At 43.5% G+C, this 24,423-nt stretch overlaps 1 protein-coding gene across 3 annotated transcripts in view; it reads left to right on the plus strand.

Moving 5' to 3' along the window:
* RAPGEF4 (Rap guanine nucleotide exchange factor 4) overlaps positions 1-24,423 on the plus strand; it is a 1,521,174-nt gene that overhangs the window by 595,392 nt on the left and 901,359 nt on the right. The window lies entirely within an intron of this gene.

A 24,423-nucleotide genomic window follows, 5' to 3' on the forward strand; every position in this document is an offset into this window, starting at 1 on the left:
TTAATGAATGTTCGAAAGGTCTTAGGATCCCCTAGGAACCTTTCTGGAGAGGCTAATGGAAACTGTGTTGCCATGTAGACTGGGCTTGACCCAATTCTTGATTGAGCCCTTCCTGAAGTTGAATCCACTCCAGGACTAGATGCTCCAGCCCCTGACTGCAGACCAGCATGTAACTCATTAATACGAGGTTGAGTTTCATCATGTGCCGCTGTCATGTCAGCCCTAGGGTCTTCCACCACTTTGGATAGAGCCACCAAATGGTCAACGGCCTCTTCCATTTTGTAAAGGCTTCTGAATATTTTATGACACAAAAGCTCAGTATATTAGTGGTTGCTTGACACGTCGTGATGCAATTTAGGCTTTCTGACAATATACCCTTCAAGAGTACAAAAGGACAGATTGAGATGATTATTGCCCGAAAATATGGTACACCCTGGTACTCCAACAGCTGGCTGCAAGATATTAACATGTGGGTTAAGGCAATGGACTCTCCAAAGCAGATACTGAACTGATACTCACAAACAAGAAAATCAGACTGGGACTGAATAGTTCCAAGTTAGACTGGTGAGTACCTTGAAAACGAGGAAAATCACTGTTACCAAGAATACAGAAATAACAAGAAAGTAAGAAACGAATAGTCTTGTGCTTACCGAATGAGTGCCTTGGATAGGTGTTGCAGGAGAGTTGGAAATGGAGTGACAGTCTGGGAAACACAATGTTTTTTTTTCCTATACCGGCCGGCACGAGGATGTCTAAAGAGTTCATTGATCCGGGCGCCGTTGCGCTGGTGTTCTTTGATAGTTGCGCTGATGCGCCAATGTCCTTTAGTCCTTGCGCCAATGCGCAACAGTCCTGAATGTTCCAAAAGTGTCTTTGACAGTTCCAGAAAGAGGATATGACACAGGCGAGACTCACGAGATGAGATGTATGCAGTCCGTGGGTTTTCCGATTGTAACGACGAGCAGGTAAGACTTGTGAGATGAGATAACTGCAGTTTGTGGATGTTCCGGTTCTGGTATGAGCAGGTAAGACTTGAGAAATTAGACAAATGCAGTCCGTGACAGTTCCCGGTCTGGTATGAGCAGGTAAGACTTGAGGGATTATACGATTGCAGTCCGTGGACGTTCCGGGTCTGGTATGAGCAGGTAAGACTTGAGCGATTAGACAAATGCAGTCCGTGGATGTTCCGGGTCTGATATGAGCAGGTAAAACGTGAGGGATTAGACGAGAGCAGTCAGTGGACGTTCTGGGTAGGGTTTGAGCAGGTAAGACTTGAGATCAACAACAAGAAGGAAGCAAGGATGGTCACAAGGCGGGCCGGGGATTCAAGGAGCAAAGAAGAAAAGGTACAAGGTACGTAGCTTTGAAAATAGACAAATTCAGAAGCGCCGCCGTGCGCGGGTGCGCGGCTTAAGTACTGGTCACCTGACCGTACACACAGGACGGCGCCGTAGGCCTGAGTACCTACGCGAATACCATGGCCGCCAGCGTTTCCATGGCAACCCATAGCATTCTGTAAAAGGACACGCCAGAAATGATGCAGCACGGTTCTGAGGCTTAGTAGACCACCTCGATTTGGAACCAAACACATTTGCTCCCCTGGGTTTACTAGGTAGGTTGATTGCACGAGCTCCGTCTGTGTTTATCCAACGAGGCATTCAATGGAACCCTGACAGTCAAGTGTCTATGTATGCTAGAATTCTCCTAAAGGAATGTGGCATGATCTAGATGAGTTATTTCACCTCTTTTATATGTGCAGTCTTGCTCTAGGGGATGACGCCACATGGTAGTGGGCACTGGACTCTAGTGTAGGATTGACAACATTATTATCTCTGAGAAGTCCTTTGAATCCTTTGTCCCTCCACAAGACTCAAAAAGCTTGGACAATACTTGTGCCGGTTCACTACACTACCTCACCTCTCTGTCTTGTCTAATTAGGAGAACTTTAACATCTTACAGACTTAATATGTGTTGTTATCTATGGTATTGCATATACTATTCTCCTTCAATCTTTGGTGTAGATGTCTAGGATTACTGTCATTTCCACCTGTGTCCTTAACTGAAGAATGGTTACATCCCTTAAAGAACATTTTTCTTACTCACAGACACAGAGTAAACCACCCTTAAATCATTGAAGACAACAAGATCAAGCTGGAGATTCTTCAAATTCTCAATTCTAATTAGATATAAAAGATTGTAAGACCTAGCAAACATCAAAATATTCACATCAGCTGTAGATAACAGGACTCTAGAAATTCAAGAGGCGGTTTGTGTAGTCTATATGGACATGAAAGCCTTTGCCGTTAGATGAAAAGGAATCTAGAATCTGTAGTCTGGAAGACATGGTAGAAGTCTTAAAACGTAACATGATTATGTTCTAAAGTTGGAAGCAGTTTGCATGGATCTGGGTGATAGGAGTAATTGCTGTAAAGTTTGATACTTAGGCATCTCAGAAAAATCAAAGGTAAAGACCCAGTTGACTTTCTGCGAACATGGATTCCTAAAATATTAAATCTGAACTTTCATTCACCTTTGGAAATCCAGCAAGCCCACATAATACGGCCAAAATATCCAAAATCATGCGCCTGGCCAAGACCGCTTATATTTCACATTTTATGACACCAGTATGCCTGCTTAATATTGAAAACTCAAAAGAAACTCTACCCATTTGTTTTGAGGTAAATAAAGTATATGTTTCAGCAAACCTTTCCAAAGACACAATAATAAGATGGAAGATATCTTGGAATGCAGGCCGTATCTGCAGAGGAGAATTCTCCATTTTGCACTATTGGAACAAGCCAGGTTCTCAACAACATTCCAGCATGGAACAACAAGAGTATGTCTGGGTCAGGATGACTTAGCAGATGTCCTATAGGGCACCAATCATTTGTCATGGATACATTGTAATCTCCAGAGCCTGAGAAACTCCACCTGAAGCTCCTGCTGAACCACCTAAGTAAGACTGTTAGATAAGGTTTAATTATCAGAAAACACAGTCACGTAGGTCCCGAGATCCAATTACTTTGAAACAACCTTCCACTGACCATCATTCTGGGAAGAGCAATGAGCTAAATATGAGAGGATGATCACGGTATCTATCAGTGGATGATATATTTTGAATATGAGCAGTTGGCATGCCTTGCACTTGTTTTGTAGATCGTCAGACATATTTTAAAACTTGGAATATCAAAAAATGGCTAGGGATGGAAGGATTGATGTGACTGAGTCAAAGCCATCACTGGCAAGGTAGAGACCATTCACATAATTCCAGATTACTGTTCTTTACTCCGTGCATTAGCCGCACGTGGGTCCAGGTCTGTTACAGAGTGAAGTCAAGATGTTATAGGTTTGTCATGGTTTTTCACATTGCTATTCAATGGAGAGTTTTTCCCTTCTTTAAGGCTTATCCTATGTTAAATCTTCAAAAGAATGGAGAGCCACAAACTGTATAGTTCCTGAGAATGTGATCAGTTGGGTGTATGCAAAGTGAAAACAGTTTCTTTATCTGATTGTTACTACATTAAATTAACTTCATAAGGATCTGTCACAAGACTCTTTATGGCTGATGTCAATGTGATTACAAGAAATGTAAATGCAATGAACCATTATAAGAAAAGAAAAAAAACATGAAGTACTTACAGTCCTTGAAGCTGCATGTGGCTCTTATACAAGACACATTTTGTTTAGATAAGATGAAAAGAGACTGAGTTGGGAAAATATGTTCAAATAGAAGACGTGGGGTAAGAAATGTGGGGTCATAATTTTGATTAACAAGAGTTTAACATTCAGATTTACAAATTCTGTAAGGATGAAGAGAGTAGGCTTATGACTTGTTTAAGTGTGGGGCATGCAACATTGATATTGAGGTTGGTTTACAATCAGAAAGGTGATAAAGCATCCTTTCTCTCTGTTTAACATAGGGTTTGGGAGGTGACTAGAACCTTGTTATGGACCTGATTTTAGAGAGGATGGGAAAACTGGACACTTTTAATAAAGGAGACCGAGAGTTCCTGAAGGATGTTGTTGGTGTACGAGAGCGTGGTGACTTTTGTTTATCCAAATGCATTGTCTATTGGATCTGTATCCCCCTGTCTTGCCCCCTTTCATCTCAATCCTGAACTAACCCCCTGCTTTTCTTTTTTCTCTCTCTCTGCCCTGCATGTCACTGTCACTCTCCCCTCCCCCACCAATGCCTGACTCTTCCTCCACTGCTGCCTCCTGACCCAGACATGCTTTTATGCCGCACTGCATTTAAACCATGCTAAAGACCTGCACTGCTAATCCAGCATAGATAAGATATGTCATCAACAATCCAGAACACCTTACCAAATCCTGGAATTAAAATAAACAGGTTTAACTAAAATGGCATACACATTGGATATTGAAATCTGTTACTCACCTACATTTATTTATATTTTATTTACCTTTGTTACATGCCCAAACCCGAAAGTATCACGGCGTGGGTTACATCAGTGTGCTTGTCTGGTTACAGCGGTAATTGAAATACATGCATGGTTAGAACCAGAACATTAGTTACAATGCAGACACTACCGTTAGGGTTACAGTGGTAGTTGCAGTACAGGTATAGCGTTACTACATACAGTAATCACAGTGAGCTCAAAGTGTCACAGTATAGACACCAGTTAGTATTTGTTAAAGAGCCATATCTTGATGAATCTCTTAAGCGCTGGTGGGAGGGCTCATTTCTAATGTGCATGGTAAGGGAGTTCCATATCTTTGGTGCCGCTACTGGAAGCTGGCACCCCCAGCCCTAGAACTGTTGAACCTTGGGACAATAAGGTGTGTGCTGGAACCTGACCTGAGGGTTCTAGTTGAGCTTTTTTGAGTGACACAGTTGTTGAGGTATGCAGGGGCGTCATGTGTGATGCATTTATGTGTGATGGGCAGAGTCCTTAATAAGATTCTAGCTTGAATCGGTAGCGAGTGTGCTTCCTTCCTAATGTGGGAAATATGGTCATTTCATTTTATGCCAAGAGCTGCTCATAGGGCTTTGTTGTGTAGCAGTTGCAATTTGGCCAGATGTGTGCTTGTAGTTCCAAGTAGGAGGATATTGCAAATACACACAGATATGGGTGATGTCATAGTGGCTTCCATGTTTAATGCGAGGACGGAATTAATGGAACTATGTAGGTATAAGCAGCTACATTGTCTTGGCATACAAGATGAACTTGTTCATGTACATTTTCAACAAAAAAGATGTCTGCATCCAAAACATCTTTCAACTCAAGCCAGTGTAACCAGTTTACTGTTTTGCCACCCACCTTTATGTTCTTGTCTTGTCAGATGGGGGCTTTCCGGCATATACATGGATCTAGTCTCTTCAATCGAAGGGCTTTCTCCCAGCTGTGAATGTTTGTATTCAGAATCGGATATGAAACTTTGATCCACAGATTATCAAGTATTGTTCCAAGCTTATGTAAAGTATGCAACTATCACATGTCAAAAGAAATCCATGCTGTAGGTGAAGGACAAGTCAGGAACAACAAAGCAAAACATAAATGTGCAGGTCACAAAGCTATAATCCACCTGAAGTGGTATCCATGTGTAGTTTATGTGGTGGCAGCTGGGGTTTAGTGCCCTCTTTTCATATAAATGCAGAAATAACTTTTTTCATGATTAACCACCCTATTTGCTCAGGAACAGAGAATTACAAACACATATAAGCAATTCAAGGCAATGGTCATCTTACACGTTCAATCCTACTTCATTGACAGATATTTAGTTTGTTCCATTTAACCTAGTCACATTGGATACAAATCTTATGCCAAAGTATTTATGAAATCTATCCATCCAGCAAAAATTAAATACAAAATGATCTGATGTAAATGAACGCTGAGGCATTGGAAGCACTTCACCCTTGTCCCAATTACATTTCTCCCCTAGAAAAGGCTAAAGTCTCTATCATTTGCATCAATCTAGATAATGAACAGGATGGATTTTGCAGTGTGAGTATAACATTGACTGCATAAATCATGGTTTTAATCTCTGCAGATCGAGGACTAGAAGCATGTATGGGTTCATTGCTAGCAGTTCCACGGCCAGTGAGAAATGTAGGAATGACGGGGGCGACCTTGTCTAGTTCCTCTCACTATTGTGAATGGACATAAAAGGAAGTCTCCACAGTTAGGCCATGCATTGGGATTGGAATATAACCAATAGATTTTGGAAAAGAAAATCAGACCCAATCCCAATTGTTCCGACACATCAGCTAGGTAAGGACATTCAGCACTACTGGATGACTTTTCTGCATCCAAATCAATGGCACATTTAGGGTCTTCTAAGTCTCTTTCCTGCCCTAGAGGATGTAGTGGAGTCTGCATCGGGCCCCTGGCGTTACCACCTGCTATGGATCTAGCCTGGAAATCATGAATAAGGGAGGGTAATTTGCTCCCGAGACTAGTTGCTACAGCTTTAGTGAATATTTCTATTGTCTGTATTAGTAAGCAATGAAGGCCTGTACATTGAGTGACACGCGTGTCTGGCTTGGATATAACCGTGGTTAACGCCTGATTAAATTCAGGATGGAACCTTCCCAATCTTTCTGCTTCCTGGAGCGTCTTTACTAGTGGAGGACTCGGAGTGTCCCCATATTGCATAAAAGCCCCACGTAGCTTATCCAATCCAGGTTCGAGATGGTAACAATTTGATTGCTTTGATGAACTCCCTTTCAGGGATGGGTGGTTCCAGGGGCGTTGCTAGGGGGGGCCTAAGGGGGCTATAGCCCCTGATCTTTTGGTTGTAGCCCCGGATAGAATCTCAGGAGCTACAGCCAAAAGACTAGCTAGCCCCCAGTCCCAACAGTACCGACATCAGCTTAGCCCCGGGTCTTTTCCAGACCTAGCAACTCCCCTGGGTGGTTCTAATTCGGCCGTCTATCGGTTTGTGTTATTGTGGGGAAGCAGAGCTTGTCTAAAAATGCAGTTCTTTTTTCAGGGGGTGGATTCGGCACATGCTGTGTGTAACGCATCATTAAATGCCCTACATTGACTGGCAATGTCGGTCGGTGCACTACCAGAGGAACTGACGCCCCTCCTAATGTGAGGAAGGCCCACGGAACTCTCTCGTCACTGCAATTATGTCAGTACATGTTTACCAGCCTTTCCCATGTTCATATTGCCTATGTTTGAGAAAAAACACTGAACATTTAGTTGCATTTGAACGTATAGATCCTATTTGAGATTTAAGTGTATTAAGTATAGTGTTTGTAGGACTTTACATGAACTTTGTGTTAAGGATTTGGTGTCCCTCTCCAATTGCATGTGTTGGTCCTTGGTACTTTGTTCCTCATAGGAACCTCCTGAAGCATAGTACCTTTTTAGAAAAAAAATGTCTGTAGCCCATAGTGTGTCCGAACGTTAAACATTAGCAGTAAGGCTAAATTGATTTGGTTAACATTTCTTTTGCAAGAGTGGATAAACTCATGTTTATTTTCCATCTGATGCGTTTAGGCCTTTCGGTTTGCAGAGCTATGCAGGTCTGGGCAGGAGGGTGTTTCGTGGCAACGCAGGAGAGTGCTGCGAAAGTTCAAGAACACAGGACATGAAAGTAAAATCCCTGCCAATCCCGGGAGGGGGCTCTTCCCCCTTTCACGCGACCTTGCAGTGTGGCAGGAGGAAGAGCCAGGGAAAGTGCTGCGTGCTGAAGATGCAGCAGAAAAGACCCGTGCAGTAAACTACTGCATGGGCAACACTTGGAAGCAGATTTTCATTAGTGCTGGGAGAGCCAGGTATCTCAAGGCCAACGCTTGGCCGAGCCTGGAAAATGACCATGCAAAACGGGGCGGGGGAATCTGTGTCAGGGGCTGGGCACATAGAAGGGCCTCGGAACAAGGAAAAGAGCCCAGGCGAATAGAAAAGAGGCTAGGGGTGGAGAAGATGGTTTGTGCAATAGAAGAGGGGCTAGGGCAGAGAAAACGTGTGAAAATGGGATAGGGGCAAGAAAAGAGGTGAAAAGGGTGTGGAGGCCGAGAAAGGCAGTGAAAAAGGACCAGGGACCGGAAAAGGGAATGAAAAAGGGGCTGGTCCGAGAAAAGGGGTGAAAAGCTGCCGGGGTCAGAGAAAGGGAGGTCGAGAAAGGGCAGTGCAATGGGTCGCAGTGCCAAGGAAAAGTATTTAAAGGGCCTTCAGACAGAAAAAAAGTGTTAAAAGTTGCTGGGGGCAAGAAATGGGGTGAAAAGGGGCTGGGGGCATTTGGTGTGATGGTGGGGCGGTTACACCAGTATTTTGTGGATGGTGGTGCAGGGAAGGGAAGATACATGGGAATGGTGGCACTCAGGGCAAGGTGGGGGATTTCTCCATGGTGGCAAGGGCCAAGGGGGGGGGCTAGTGGCAGAGAGAATGTAGAGAGAATCTAGGAGAGTGACAATGACTGGCTAGGGCAGGAGGAGTGGAAAACAACAAAGCACTTACCTGCTTCAATGTAGCCGTTATGTGCCTTGCTCTGCCTCAGCCAATCTATGAGTTGAGGAGGAGTGGCAGAGGAAGTCAGGCAACAGCATGCCTGTACGTGCCTGGTGTTAAGACAGATTTCTGAACTCTGACCTGGTGGACAGAGGTTCAGAAGGCCAGCCTAGTTTCTTGGAACAGGGTACCCTGTGGACAAGCCAGTGGCTAAGATTCATTCTAAACCCTCCAGCCATCACCTCTTTGTTTTTGCTATGTCACCCCGAGTGGGACGGGTATGCCCAGACGTGGGTCCCGTGCCTGCTGAGCCTAGAGACCCAAGCTACCCCTCACTGATGAGCCCCAACAAGGGTGAAACATGTTTGGGGATGCTTGTGGTCTCGTGCAGAAGGGATGTGACCTAACAGTTCTGGCTGGACTACCCCTTTTGGGGTGGGACCAAGCCTGATTTGCATATGGTCTTTCACCTTCTGTAAGGGCTTGGCAGGCGAAGAACGATGGTCTGGAGGGTTGCCCAGAGCAATGCCAGTGGTTAAGATTCATTCTAAACCCTCCAGCCATCACCTCTTTGTTTTTGCTTTGTCACCCCGAGTGGGACGAGTATGCCCAGACGTGGGTCCCGTGCCTGCTTTGCCTAGAGAATCAAGCTGCTCCTCACTGATGAGTCCCAACAAGGCCTAAACATGTTTGGGGATGCTTGTCTCGTGCAGAAGGGATGTGACCTAGCAGTTCGGGCTGGACGACCCCTTTTGGGTTGGGACGAAGCCTGATTTGCATATGGTCTTTCCCCTTCTGTAATGGCTTGGCAGGCAAAGAACGATGGTCTGGAGGGTTGTCCAGAGCAATGCCAGTGGTTAAAATTCATTCTAAACCCTCCAGCCATCACCTCTTTGTTTTTGCTTTGTCACCCCGAGTGGGACGGGTATGCCCAGACGTGGGTCCTGTGCCTGCTGGGCCAAGAGACTCAAGCTACTCCTCACTGATGAGTCCCAACAAGGCCGAAACATGTTTGGGGATGCTTGTGGTCTCGTGCCGAAGGGATGTGACCTAGCAGTTTGGGCTGGACGACCCCTTTTGGGGTGGGACCAAGCCTGATTTGCATATGGTCTTTCCCCTTCTGCAATGGCTTGGCAGGCGAAGATCGATGGTCTGGAGGGTTGCCCAGAGCAATGCCAGTGGTTAAGATTCATTCTAAACCCTCCAGCCAACACCTCTTTGTTTTTGCTTTATTATCCTGTGGACAAGCCAGACCAATTAAGGTAGCATTGGCAGGGGTCAAGACTAGGTCCTAGGAGGGGTGAGGGTGATTGAAAGCCCACAATGAAGCCCACAATGAGCACAGACAGTAAACGAAAACACAAATGACTCTCAGTCAGGTGTATATATCAAAAACACATGTACATTTATTGAAGGCCTTTTAAGTCAAACACAAAGTGAAATCACAGCAATATTAACAAAACTAACACAACACTAACTGTGAAACATATATACAGTAACCATTGGCCTAAAGTGACATTCAACAAGTAGAGAGCCACAATCTGCAACAGAAAGAGGTCATATAGGGCGAAAATACTTTAGGCAGTCCTTCAACAACTCAAACCCTAACTAATAGGCAGGCCAGTCCCTAAGAAGTGTGGAGCATTGCTCTCAAAAGTACTTTCACTGCCGGAGCACTCGATCGTGCAGGTTAAGTTCAAAACGTGTCTTCTTCAAGGGGCTGTAGTGGCTCAGGAAGGTGGGTGAGGTGATGAAGAATAAGTTACCCCTAATCAAGGAGTGTCTCTACAAGAGGGCATAGAGGGTTCCAGGAATTGGGAATAGGATGGTAGCATGGGCTACCTGAACAAAGGCAGAGTGGCCCTCAGGGGACACTTCTGCGTAAAAGTCTATGGATGCCCTAAGGGCCACCGGTAAGTGATGCAAGTACTCACCAACCCTTGACGCACTCCGGACCAAACTTCGCCAGTCAAGTCCTGTTCACTTACGGGATCCAGTCCAGCAGTTGCGTGTCTCTCCGGCTTTCAGTGACTTTGTTTTGGGACCCCAGTCTGTGGCGGGACAGTGGTGATTTCTCTACTTCTGGTGAAGGGATCGGGCTAGATCCACTGCAGCTCGTTTTAGGGCACAGGGGGGCACAGCAGCAAGGTAACCACAAAGTTTGTCACCACAGCGGGGCGACACGGGTACTGCGTACACTCGGGTTCGGACGGACTCTCCAAATTCCAGACCTAGGAATGCTAGGTGTACAAAACTCGGCGGGGGGGTGCCTTCTACCCAGAGCTCAGGTTGAAACTTGAGACGGTGGTGGCGGTTCCAAGGCAAAGGTCCCATACAAGCTGGTCATTTCACTGGCCGGTCCAGGAACACTTCCGAGCAGGTTTGTTTGCAGGTTAAGCAGGAGGGCCGAGAGTAATTAGTCCCACTACTCCAACGGGTCGAAGCACCCTTGCAGGCCTTCTATGATCAAATCAAGGCCTTCAAGTATCAAATCAAGTTAAGACTCTAGGGATGATGGTCAATGACTCAGTCAGCTCAGAGGCGCAGGTAAATTACCTGCACAAAAATATGGCATACTATTTACGCCTCATGAGGGCAATTTGACCTTATTTGAATGAGGCTAAAATAGCCACAGTCGCTAGGGCAATGGTATTATCCAGATTGGATTATGGAAATGCCCTACTGATAGGAGCCACCAAAAAGATATGGCAAGGTGCCAAGTTATAGAAAATGATGCAGTGCGGATTGTGAAGGGATTAAAGAGCAGAGACGATGTGACTATGGCAAGAAGAGCTCTGCACTGGCTGAAGGTGGAGGAGAGGGTGAACTTCAAAGCTATGACTATAGTTCATAAGTGCCTGTTCGGCGACTCCCCTCAATACTTAAAGAACCAATTTGTGCCTTACACCCCACAGAGATACGCTCAGCAGAAAAAGGTCTGGTCACAGGGCCAAAACAGAAAATAAAGGCAGGCTTGGGCAGATCTTTTGCAGTTTTGGCTGCTCAGCAGTGGAACAGCCTCCCACTTAAGCTGTGACTAGAAGAAAACATCCTTCGTTTTAGGAAAAGTTTAAAGACACATCTCTTTAGGTGAAAATCATAGAAAATGGTAACCTTTTTCTTTTCGAGCCATCACAGGGATTATTGACAGCTGTTTAAGCTATAGGTTGTATTGCTTTATGTTCAGCGCCCTGATGCCTGCGGGCTGCCGGCACTATATAAGATTACATACATACATGCATGCATACATGATCGCTGAGAAACAGGGGCTACGAAGGGACAACAGCGGGGTCAGGGTGCCAAACCTTCCAGCGGGTGACCAGCGGTTCCACAGATCTGCTTCTTCGGTTCAGGATGCTTGGCTCCTTTACTAAGTTCAGTGTGAACTCGAAGATGGACCTGGAATGTGTGTAAGGTGCCTTCTCTTATCCAAAATATCCTTTGCGCCAAAACAAAGAGAAACCAATAAGAGATCTGCTCACATTCTGCCATCCCAGACGCGGACCAATCATGGACCACGGTGGTCCCAGTCATTCCCAGCACACCAGACATCCTGGCAGCCAGGATGTGTATTGGAACTAGACAGCTCCAGCCCACATCCTGGGCGCACACATACAAGGCATGCAGAAGCCCGCAAAAGCTTCAGTTTGCGCGGGGACTGCATGACCAAATAAGGACATATCTGGGTCTGTTCGACCTGGGGAAGGCAAAGGGACAAAATGGCCAAAGGACAGTACAAAGGACCTTTTTGCATGCCCATTTTAGGCACTGGCCACTGTCCTGGGCCAAACACGGTAAACACGGTTTGGAACATAGAAAATAGTCAAAAATGCTTTAAAAGTAACTGCTGCGACCAGCTCGGTCCTGGACACACTTGTGCATTCACCAAAAATCCTTTGAGGGTGTCTAGCGCCTTAAAAATGAATAAAGGACCCCACAGCACTGTACTGGAAGGTACATTGAGCAAGGATCAAATGTTGCAAAGAAATAGCAACAAAGTGAAAGATTAAGGGAAACAAAGTCTCCAAATACTGACAGTCTGAAGGGCATGTCAGTGTCCCCATAACAAAATGAGCAAAAGCCAAGTGGAGTGCAGCAGAAGGCTGGGCTCCACTGGAATAATTCAGGCTAGGATGGTCAGACAACAGCAAAACGTTGGGGGGTTCACGACGGGAGGGAAAAGTACCCATAAATAGAAATGTTTCCTTACACCTGGATGTCAGGGAAGTACTTTCTTTTCATGGTTCACAGCTGCTGACGACAGTGGGTGGTGCTCGTGGTTGGCCCTGTAAGGAGGGTCAGGCCAGAGCCCAATGTTTGGCCCAGTTCTTGGCCCGGGCAAGCACCAGCCTCACCAGACTCACCCAGCTCTCATTTTTATTACTCAAATCCAGAGTGATCCAGAATAGCTAATCCGAGGCGCTGGTTCCAGATTGAACCTATTTAAAGTACTGTATGATCATCGCAGAGACTTCTTTTGAAAACTAACAGAGATCTTGACTGGTACATCTTTCTTTTTAAACTAAATGATCACCTAGCTGTCTGCTTAACCACCTTTGCCATGTTTGGCTTGATTGTTATTTTAAATTCTAGAACTTAGTATTTTGTATTTATGTTTCCCATTCAGAATTTTGTGAGGCGCTAATGGCAATTACTCATTATTTCTCTTGTCCTGCTGTTGCAACTTCCTGTATTGTGGTTTATTTTTAAGATTTCAAGTGTGGCTGTTATGAAAATGCAATAAATACAAATCAATTGCACAAAAAAAGTTTAAAATGTACTTATCGTGAAAGCCTAATAAAAGACAAATCATCTTTTAAACACACTGAACGGGATCATTACACAAGTCGTTGTGTAACATTAGAAAGCCTTAAGTGTTGACCACAGGTTGTTCCGCCATTGCATTAGGACTAAAAAATTGCATGTTGTGCAAAGTGACATTTGTAAAGCTCTCAGCTGCCATTGGTATGGCCTGGAGAAGCTGGGGAAAGGGTGATATGCAAATCTGACAGTACATTGGATATCTGAGGCACTTGCACCAAATACTAGATATTTCGGACATTGTCAATGTGGACAGTTAATGTGCTGGCCTGGCGTGTATTCCATCCCCGCCAGCATTCATGTTGGAGTGGTTAAATGCATGAGGAGTCACAAAGACTCACGCACAAAGTTCACACTTTTTGAACCATCAAATATCTTTTTAATCTTAGCTCATAGAGGATCAGTTTGTAGACGTTTTTTTCAGCAATCCAGTAAAACAAAGAAGTCCACTCCTCTGCTCCTTATGTGAAGCCTATCATTATTGATGTAATTACACTAGTCTGGATCCAAGGTCAGACGATGCAATGTTCAGATCATGGGACTTTACTGCTTATACTAAGATTGCATTTCCCCCTTTAATATTGAACATTGAACGAGAATGAAACTTTGCTTCCTGGTGCTATTCTTATCAAGCTATTCTCCTTAATTACTTTCATCAATTCTGACAGAAATGTGTCTGCACTGGAGCGTTCATGGATTGACTGTGTCCTGAAGCAGGCCTTGCAGTTGAGATGATTAAAGTTAGGAGACTCGTGGGAAATAGGCCCCGTTTTCTTCCTCATTCAAGCCATCTAGAGTCGCTATCTCAGACTTCCCTGACACTGTTTTGCCATCAAGCACAAAAGTTACTCTACAGTTAGGTTACACAGCTTTCAGAAAGTTCCGGGAGCCTCCTTTCTGTTATACGAAATGCAGCTAATGCTTCCTTTTGAGCAATCCTGTTGCAAACTTTGTAAAGGTCTGTGGTGTATTTTAGGGTTCAAAGTAGGGCATAACAGGGCCCAGTGTAATTGAAGAAGTAATGGTCACGCCAGAAATACTCGCCGTTGATGATTATCCGCCAATGTTGGTTGAAAAATCCATCCACCGGTAGCTGAAACTATGGCATATATACGCAGAACGGTACAATATAGCTGTGTAGAAAACAGAATAAACTAATATATTTTAGTAGCCGTTCTGTAATCGAATATAACAAGTTACCGTATAATTCCTAATTATAAACGCAAACCACACAGAATGAACACACACATGAGAACATGGGGGACTATTTGAGACCACGACGAACATGAAAGTTTAGCGCTGTGAAGGAGGTACAGCTCCCGGAGAACCAGAGGCACTTGCTTAACATAGCGGGCACTACCAGAAAAAAGGCCAGCAATAGTAACGTTTTATGTTGAACCACAGACAGATGGCATTGTAATTGAACTGGTAAGATTAGTGATCGAAAAGAGAACAAGTGCCCACGGAAAATGTTCAGCCCCCGCCCCTCTTTATGGTGCACAATGATGCAACAGTGACAGCACACCAGAATATTATACGGGACAAAGAGGTTTAGATATTGTTAGCCTGCATACAGGTTGTGGTCGCGGGTCTTCGAGGAAAAATCATCACAATATGGTGCATCTAACAACCCATAACTCTGCACCGAATATATTGGTGTGCAAGGCCAGTAATCAATACGTCCCAAAAAAATCATACCTATATTCACTCCTCTTTAAACTATACACAAATAACAATCATTACTACACAGATAAACAAACTGCGAGTTACACACTCATCTTTTTATAGTGTGTGGTATAAATATCAATCAACATAATGTACTGTGTCAATTCTTTTGGTCAAATCGCACTTTTGCACTTCACTGAATTAGTCATTATGCATACAGCACACCTTCCGTTTTTAATTGCACAAATATTATGTATAGTTGAGCATACATAATTTCAGGAAGTTCCATTCTCTGTATGTCACGTTGACTAACCACTCTGAACAACAGATAGCAGAAATGGAGTCAAAATGTTCGTATGTCCACCATCAATATAGTAAGTGTTATAATTTTTTGTGGGTATTTGACACGTTTGGCCTCATTATTAGTTTGCCGGTCCGGTAACAACGGTACCGATAAGCTTGCCGGTACAATTGTTACCGGACTGGCAAACTATGAGTTTTGCTCGCGGGTGCCTTCCCGACCTGGCGGGCGTACCGGCACCCGCGAGCAGAGCATGTCGGATGCACCGGCACCATTCTGAATGGTGCCGGTGCATCCGACCTCCCCATTCCCATTGAGCCCTATGAGCCCTATGGGTACGGCGGGGACGTAATGACCCAGTAATTGCCCATTTGCGGGTGCTGGAATGGGGAGGTCGGATGCACCGGCTACAATTGGTTTGTTTCTCAGCCGTCTGTCGATTCCCACGTGGGTTAGCTGGGCTCATCTCCATGGAGTGAATATCAGGTCTCTCATAAGTTACACTGTGAAAACTACGATAATATGTTAAGCCTACTACTACATCACTATGGCATGCACCCGGGAGGCTCGTGGGCTGGTGCCAGGAGGAAGGGAGGAAGAGATCCAGTCACACTGATCCACACATTTTGCGCTTTGTGCCATGAAAAAGTGCTGGACGAGGGAGAGGTGGGGTTTTGATTGAATTATTTTACAGAGATGATATATCCCTGGTTGTCGCAGCAACACATACATTTCTGAGTTGTTCTTATGTTCCTGTGGCGAAACATATTTCACATAGATGTTTGTAGCTGTCCTTCATTTTCTGAACCACTTGCCGAAAGCAGCGTATTGTCAATTTCTTTTTTTTTGTGGCATTCTTTCACAAAATCGAAACGTACCCGTCTCCGGCTGCAGTCACTGAAAACAGACTGCTATTGTTATTTGGCCTTGAGAGAAAGTCGGCAACTGTTTGAAGGACACAATGGGCCTCATTATAATACCGGCAGTAGCCGTGCCGGTATAACAGGCACGACAGCCGCTGGTATCATTCTTTTTCCAATGGCAGTCAATTTTGAAGGTAAGTACACTAACCGTTTATGTACTTTGCAGAAAGGTTAGAACATACTTTCTTATAATGTGAAGAGAGTTTGAATCCTCTAATGAAGTCTAGGTAAGCCTTTCACATCAGGGAAAGCGTTCAACAAATTACTGCCACCAGCCACTAAAGGTAAGTTTGTCCTTGTAACATAAATGTTACATTTATTTAAAATGAGAAAGGGCATACTCAGTATCTCCCCAGCACTCCACATAAGGTGGGGGGTGCGGGTCCCCCTTAATAAAATGTAAAAGGGATCAAAAGATCCTTTCTACCCTTGGGAGTTGTAGTTCTCTCAAGGTTAGACAGAGAAAGTTAAATCTGGAGCCCCTAGGGCAACCGAGCAACAACAGGCACTTTTTGCAAAAAAGTTGTCAAAGAGGATACATTTTCAAAGACACTATGGTGAGCCCTAAAACATCACACCCATAAAAAGAGTAAAATATTCTGTGAGTGAGGAAAAAGGTTTCCCCTCACAGAGGTATAAGACAAAATAATCCACTAGTACAGCTTAATGTTCTGGGGTTTGCACAGGTCATGAAGATTTGTCATTACTATGAACAGCTTCCCTAACAGAGGCCATCAGCGCAAGTGCCATGGATTGCATGTGTCTGATGGGAAATATCCATTTGCATATCAGTCTTTCTCCCACCCAAATGGGCAGTCCAGCACCGAAGTGCTTAGGCAATTCTCTTCTGAACAATAGTACCAATACCAACCCCAGACACGTGTCTTCTAGACAGAGGATCGGCCATATAAATGAAGGAAAAGTAAAAGATAAACATTAATGCACTATAAACCCGACTATATTGGCGTTAATAAATACTTTGTAATACATTATTTAGCATTGCAATTGCAAGTGTAATAGCATTAGATTGTTTCTGTGCAATGTCCAAACATTGGGGAACATATCTAAAATGTTATTGAGAGCAGAGTTTGAAGACAGCTACAAGTCATTTATATCTGGAAGTCAACCTTTCAACAAGTTCTAATTTTGGAGGACAAGGCTTGTTTGCTATGTTTTGTGGCATTGTATGTGTCCTGGGAACAAAACCAGGATCCATTACATAAGTATTCATGGCCAACACAGTTAATGTCAGATCTTTCACAAATTCAAGATCCATTTCCTGGTATATTTGCGAAGCATCTCGAATGTTCCTGCAGTTTTGCTTGTTCCCTCTAAACGTTCTTGTGTGCACAAGTACAGCTAGTCTTGTTCTTGCCTCGCTACCGTCTATGCAGAAATGCAACCTTTTGGACCTATACTTTAGGCACATATTATGGAACACCTCCAAATCTCCAGTATGACATAATTCAGTGAGTCCCTTCAGGTCTCTCGAAAGCATTTTATCTTACACAATCTTTTCAAGTGCTTTGTGTGGAGGGGAACATGGCACCAACTACTTCTTCTTACATTCCTGCTCCTTCGATAAAGGTCCATGTGCAAATGTGTGGAAATGTTGGTTTCTGTCCTGAGTTTACATTGGAACAATGGTGCATCAATGAACGCCATTTTTCAAGTAGAATTTCTAAAGATCCATCACAAGTTTTGGAGCTACACCAAAGATGGTTGCTGATAGGCTGAGACCACTTTAAAAGGTTTTCCGAACCCTTTGTTTTACCAGAAGTTGTAATTTATTGATTGATTGATTTGGCAACATGCCATACATCAAATTGATGCTGAATGTGTGGAAACTGCTCTCGCATGGCCCTGGCTATTGAAACGTGCCTGTCCGTGGCTATCCGGTCTATTTGCATTCCCCTGAATTCCAGATGTCCGATGGATTTAATGAAACCATGTTTCTCCATGGCTACAAATGTTGTACATTCAGACACCTGCACAATGACCGAACTCACAATTATTTTACTTTTCATGTCTTGAAAGTGGTATGTGCAGTACTTAGCAGAAACTCCTGGACTATTACACTGTCCATCCTCAGCTAGCCTGAAACGTTTGCCAGAGAATGTACTGTCGATTGACATTTGTTCGAGTTTCCAGTCAAGACTAATAGCGGGGAATAAGAATTCCCTCTGATATTTGTAGTACTGGATTTTAGCAAGGAACTCAAGTACCACAAATTGACAGAAACTGGACATCTTACTGAAAGTCGATCCGCTGAACAGTAAAGCTGCTGAACAAAGTACATTTCCAGCAGGCACTTTGCTGAGCATGGGTTGAGCAGACCATGACAAGGTATTATGGAGGTGGACACAGCTGGCCTGGATTTTCAGGTTGGTGCTTTGTAATACACGCGATACATTCACCAATGGCTCCCTGCATATGTTCCCTCTTAATGTATGATCGCATTTCAGCATTTGTACACTCTCTAGCAGGCAGCTGTTCAATACAATGTATTTTGCTCCTTTAATAGCCAATCGTCCTGCAGTACTATGTTTTGCGACTCAACAGTGGTGGACAATTCCCCCAAACTAGGCAAACTTAAGGCAAGATCTTGAGCAAATTCCTCAGTCAATTGCGTTGAAGCGTCAGCCTCTGTTAGTTCAGACTGTGATATTTCTGCATGAATTGGAGAAAAACATAACATTGAATATTTTTTGGGTGGACCCTTTTTGGAGGGTGTAGATTGTGTCAAAGAGTCTGCGAGCAATTGCAATGCATCTTCATTGTCTTCAGTTTCATCTGGTCGAGTTTGCACAAAGTATCAAAGGTCCATAGTAACTTTATACGGTTCGCAGGTGAAATGCCATTCATTTTCCGGCCACTGGACACATGCATCACAAGTCTGAATATTGCCTGGGCCACTCTGCGCCTCAAATGCTCCATTGTGGTAAGCGGCATCTTTGGTTTCAGTTGTTGTCTGAGTCTTTATACTCCTCTTCCTTCTGGGCCTCTAACAGATTCATAGAAAAACATGCTCAATGTATAGCACACATACCAGAGATACAATTTTCCAACTAAAAACATAATATGACTAAAACATCCACTTAAAAACTTCTCCAAAGCAAATTGGTTTGTTCTTTACACTTGTTTTCTTAATTCGCTTTGAAACCGTGGCCTTCTCTTTGGCGATCACAACATCAAGTTTGAAAGAAGAGCCTTTTCATATGGTTTAAATCAAGCTGATTTCATTTCCACAAAAAAATATGTACATATATACAAACAGAACCAACTTGACGGACATTATAGCATTATAAAAATGTATGCCCAATCCAACATGATGCCCAATTGTATTTCATATTAGGTTATTTATACCTATGGTCCATGTGCCTCTTCTAATTCCACATCTTGAGTACATAAAAAAAAATTAATGTCAATCGTACTGAAATGTAAAATGTTTCATTGCACAGAGCACATCCGCACAAAGTAGTTTAAAATTATAACAAACCATATACTACAAGGTTTGCTGTTGCAACACAAATAGAACATGTGTATGAACATACCCTCGGAAACAGTGTATGTGATTTGGTCATAATATACATTTCAGATTTCACCTGATAACCTTCCGAGATGACACATGGACTTGATCTGAGATCACCCTGCAAAACATAATGATTATAATGTCACTTCAAAAGAAGTTTGCTTTGTAATGTTTTATTTGTAATCTATTCTGCATCAGGGAGGAAGTGCAACGTTAGAACCAAAATCAGAAAAGTTTGAAACAGTGCAAGGTTGCATGCGTTTCAGTCTCAAAGTATATCCTTTGTAGGATACTCTACACCTGTTGCAAAGGAGGAAGTGATTGTAGTCGAAGTTCCAGCATCCCCCTATAACATAGTACTTGTTTTAATACATATGAAAAAGTGAAATGAAACTGAAAAAATCAGATGCAGACGATGGTACATACAGAGAGACACCAATACATGCCACTTTGTGTAAATAACCAATACTGCACATAATCATTTTCAGTATGTTGAAATTCCAAGCATAACACATGCACGTATTGTTCATTCGCATATAAACGACTAGTACAATATCATTACTTGATCAGCGAGTGAGGTTGATGTTGACTCCGGAAAAGTAATTGATGCAGAATCTTGCTCCTTCATTTTCATTACATTGTCAGAAAATAGTACAATGGAAAATGTAAATTAGCATTAGAAATGTGGCCACATCCAACGCTCTAAAAAATCACTTTGTGCAAGTCGGTATGGCTAACCATTGGTATATAAATATGTCAGTGATTTCGTCACTGTTGAGGGTCTGTTATTCCATCAGTGTACTCTACGTAAAGAAGGACATGTCAACCAACACATTTCAAAAACATTATGCGACTTTTATAGGGCATTATGGACGTTTTTACTGAGGGTCACATTTCACTGATTTATTAGAGGCTCCCGAAAGCGGGTATAGATAAAGTATACTAAAGTGAAACATTTTAAAATTCTGGTGATTCTGGTAACTATGGAAACTTGAGCAATACAATTTTGATGGAAATAAACATTGAAAACTCTAAACCGTTCATGAAGTTACCTTTTCAATGCACTACTTTAAATAAATCGAGAGATCATAGAGAATACATATTTACACAATCTTCCTACATACCAACAAACATAACAAATTAATCGTCCACTACTCACATGAGCCAGCGTGTACTGAAATTGAGTCGGAATTGCATTTGGAAGCAATTTACGAAGGATTATGGGTCGACGCTTTTTTGTGTACTTTAATTGTTTACACATATCGTCGGTAAAGTGCATGCTGCAGACGCGGAAACGATTGGCCCTCACGTCTCCCAAGACAGCCGAGGCACTACTTTCAATCTCGTCCACGGGAAAACCGCAATTTGTAATCCATCTTCTTATTAAATAAATATCCTTCAGGAATATATGCAGGACTCTGCCCTGAGTTTTGGCATGGCTCACAGAAGGGCAACCGATACCGATACATGAAGGCATTTTTGAAAATTCTGTAAGATCTGTATACAAAAAATAATTCATTATTACAAATAATACTTTATGAATGTGAATAAAGCAATTATTACACAGCTTTGGCTGTAAAGTTTGTTTTAAATGAAGAAAGAAAACTTGTGAAACCTAGGCGAATGAACACAATGATAACTTTCTTACAGAATTGATTGTTATACCGCAAATCGTAATGTATTACTTGTCCATTGAATGAACTTTCAAACATCAAAAGAAAACATGCTTGCAAACATGGACCATGAAACATTCTATTCTATTACAATGCACAGTGATGCAATGTGCTATTTACAGAGATCAAAATACATCAAACATTCAATAATGGTGAAGTCTTTGAGATAAATGAACATTAGAATACTGGGTACATTAGGTGGAAACCAATAGAAACTTTCAGAGCAGCGATCGATGAACATAGAGGAGCAAATACGTGACCTAACCTTACTTGGATGAACAAATGAGCCGATTCAGCAAGCAGGGGAACAAGTAGCCGTGGAACAGGTTTCCGGGGAACAGGTAGCTCAATGCCGATATACCTTGTAGATCTCAGAGATGTTCTCCTGGTAAGTGTCAATGTGTTTATAAAGGCTTAGAAAAGTCAGTGTGTATGTGAATGTGCGACGTGTTCGTTGACACCCACCCAGCCTCAATGCCAATGTTTCACATCTGCCATAATCACCCACCCATCCCCCTTGCGAGTGCACAGGCATAGGCCTGCTTGTACTACCTGTAGGGCAATAAGGCCGGGGTTGAACCACAAACGCAAAATGCTTGCGTGGGTGATTTTTTAAATGAAAGTGGCCAACCTTTTTGGGCTGTGTGGGCCAGTTTGATGAGTTATTTCAATATGCGGCTAGTAGTAGTAAACACTGTTGCTGAATATATATTTTAATGCACAATTTGCATCACCTTTTCCTGAAAATACTCACCTTTCAGTAATATTCAAACGGTGTCCGAAAAGGAATGAATAGCGACTTCGAACTGTGTGCCACGTTTACATTGGTGCCCGAGACAAACTTATGGGCCAGTATGACCCTGCTTGTACTTCATAACTGCCATTGATACTAGGGTGGGGCATGGATGGGGACGAGGTGAGTGCAGAAATCCCAGAACATTGCTCAACGGACAAAAACATATGTTGATTGCAGGGACGGGGTCTTGAAGAGGGGAGTCAGGAGACACTGAGTCTGGCCTGGCCATATGGACAATGGCTATCACAGAATATGAGACACATTCTTTGAGAATAGTTGCAGGCACATCAGCATGGCGTGGAGGCATGGGGACACAAGTAGTCAACAAGATAGGAGGGTGGAAATCACATTGTTTCACAAGATGTATAAGACCAGAGCTAACATAAGGAATATCTTTTTACAGATCAAAGAACCCCTACAAATCAGCATGCATCGTATGGCATTCCTTTGTGGATAGGACAGCAAAGTGGACTGAAGAGTCCAGAAGCAAACTACCATTTAAAAACACGATCACATCCTGGTCAGAGCAGTCTTTTCTGACCCAGAGCGTTTCCACAAAAATGTAACACACCTATCAGTAAATGGGATGGAATTATTCCAAACAGGGATTTAAAACATACTAGCAACAAGGGTGTGCGAATAGAGCTTTAGGAGAGCAGGGGTCTTTTTGGTTGAGCCTGAGTGGCCCTGGACCCACTCAGGCATGGCAGCATGGACCTGAAAGGAAGCTGCCAGCAAGCCCAAGAGTGCTCAACAGACAAGATGTAGGTCCCTAACACACAGACCTGAGAGCCTACAAGGAGGGCCAGTTCTTGTTTCACGGTCCAAGTGCCAAAACATTTCAGAACTATGATAAAGCTGCACACCTGTTGATTTGTGACATAAACACAATCAACTTGCGTGGTTTATTATTGTTATGTTTAATAAAAGCCACAGACATTTATTTCCAACACAAAAACAAAGAGTCTGCATAATTTTGTATGATGCGTAATGCATATTTTCAATGCTACACAGAGGCTAACAATTCCACAGCTTGTGGCACCTTGAGCGTCCACACCCACCCAGCTGCCTTGTGAACGCATGGTGTTAGGTGTGAACTGCCATCGATACTGGGGAGGGAGCAAGGGTGGGGATGGATGGACTTGAACAGAGGAGTCTGGAGACAATGGGTCTGGGGAGGCCATGTGAACAATGGTCACTGTTCCGACCCACCCAGCCCCCTTGGGAGTGCATGGTCATAGGTGTGAACTGCCAATGATACTGGAGATGAGATGGATGGGCATGATGTGAGCACAAAAGGCCCTGAACACTACTAAAGGGTCACAGACTTATGTTGATTGCTGGGGTGGAGTCTTGAAGAGGGGAGTCTGGAGACACTGGGTCTGGGGAGGCTATTTGAACAATGGTCACGATGTGGAAGATCCCTTTGAGGTGTGCATGGTGTTTGGCTACTTGAGTGTTCCCACCCACCCAGACCCCTTGCCACTGATACTGGAGGGGGAATGGATGGGCATTGGGAGCGCGCAAAAGGCCCCAAACAACGCTGAAGGAACACAAACTTAAGTTGATTGCTGAGGCGGGCTCTTGATAGGGGAGTCTGGAGGATGCCTTTGAGTTTTACATGGTGTTTGGCACCTTCAGCGTTAAAACCCACCCACCCACTACTGGAGTGGGGATGGATGGGTACGAGGCGAGCGCAAAAGGGCACCAACCATTCTTTCATGACCCTCATAGATGATTGATCGTGTTCTTGACTCACTTAAAAATTCAAACAACTATTCGTACATGCTCATTTGTATTTTATTTTGTTTGGTGATGTTGATGCACAAACAAACTACAAATCGTATACTTGTGGTTACAGCATAGTGTGTGAAAATCCCCTGTACTTTCCGCTGTCACTGGGGAATTTGGCGCAAATAGCTCGAATGACACAGGCGGGTATTACTCGTCGAACGCAGAATCCAAGCCTCCCATAAAGCAACCATGTAAACGAACGGTAGGCCACCAGCCTGTACCACCTGTGAAAGAGAAACCTAATTATTTTAATTGAATGAAGCAGATAAGTGTACCACCTTAGTAAAAAATGCATCCTAAATTCTATGGCATAGTTGCCCTTAGAAAAGTAACTTTCTGGAAAAATGTACTTCGGCTTTGAAGTATCGACAGATTACAAAAGTCAACTCCCATTCAAGCCAGAATGGTTTGGGCCATAGAGAAATATTGTTTATAGTTGAAAGTGCAAGACAGGTAAGCAATGAACACTCTGATTTGCAATAAGCGGGAGAAATGTAT

The sequence above is a fragment of the Ambystoma mexicanum genome, chromosome 9 (genome assembly GCF_040938575.1).
Source record: "Ambystoma mexicanum isolate Mex_15411 chromosome 9, UKY_AmexF1_1, whole genome shotgun sequence".
NCBI lineage: Eukaryota > Metazoa > Chordata > Amphibia > Caudata > Ambystomatidae > Ambystoma > Ambystoma mexicanum.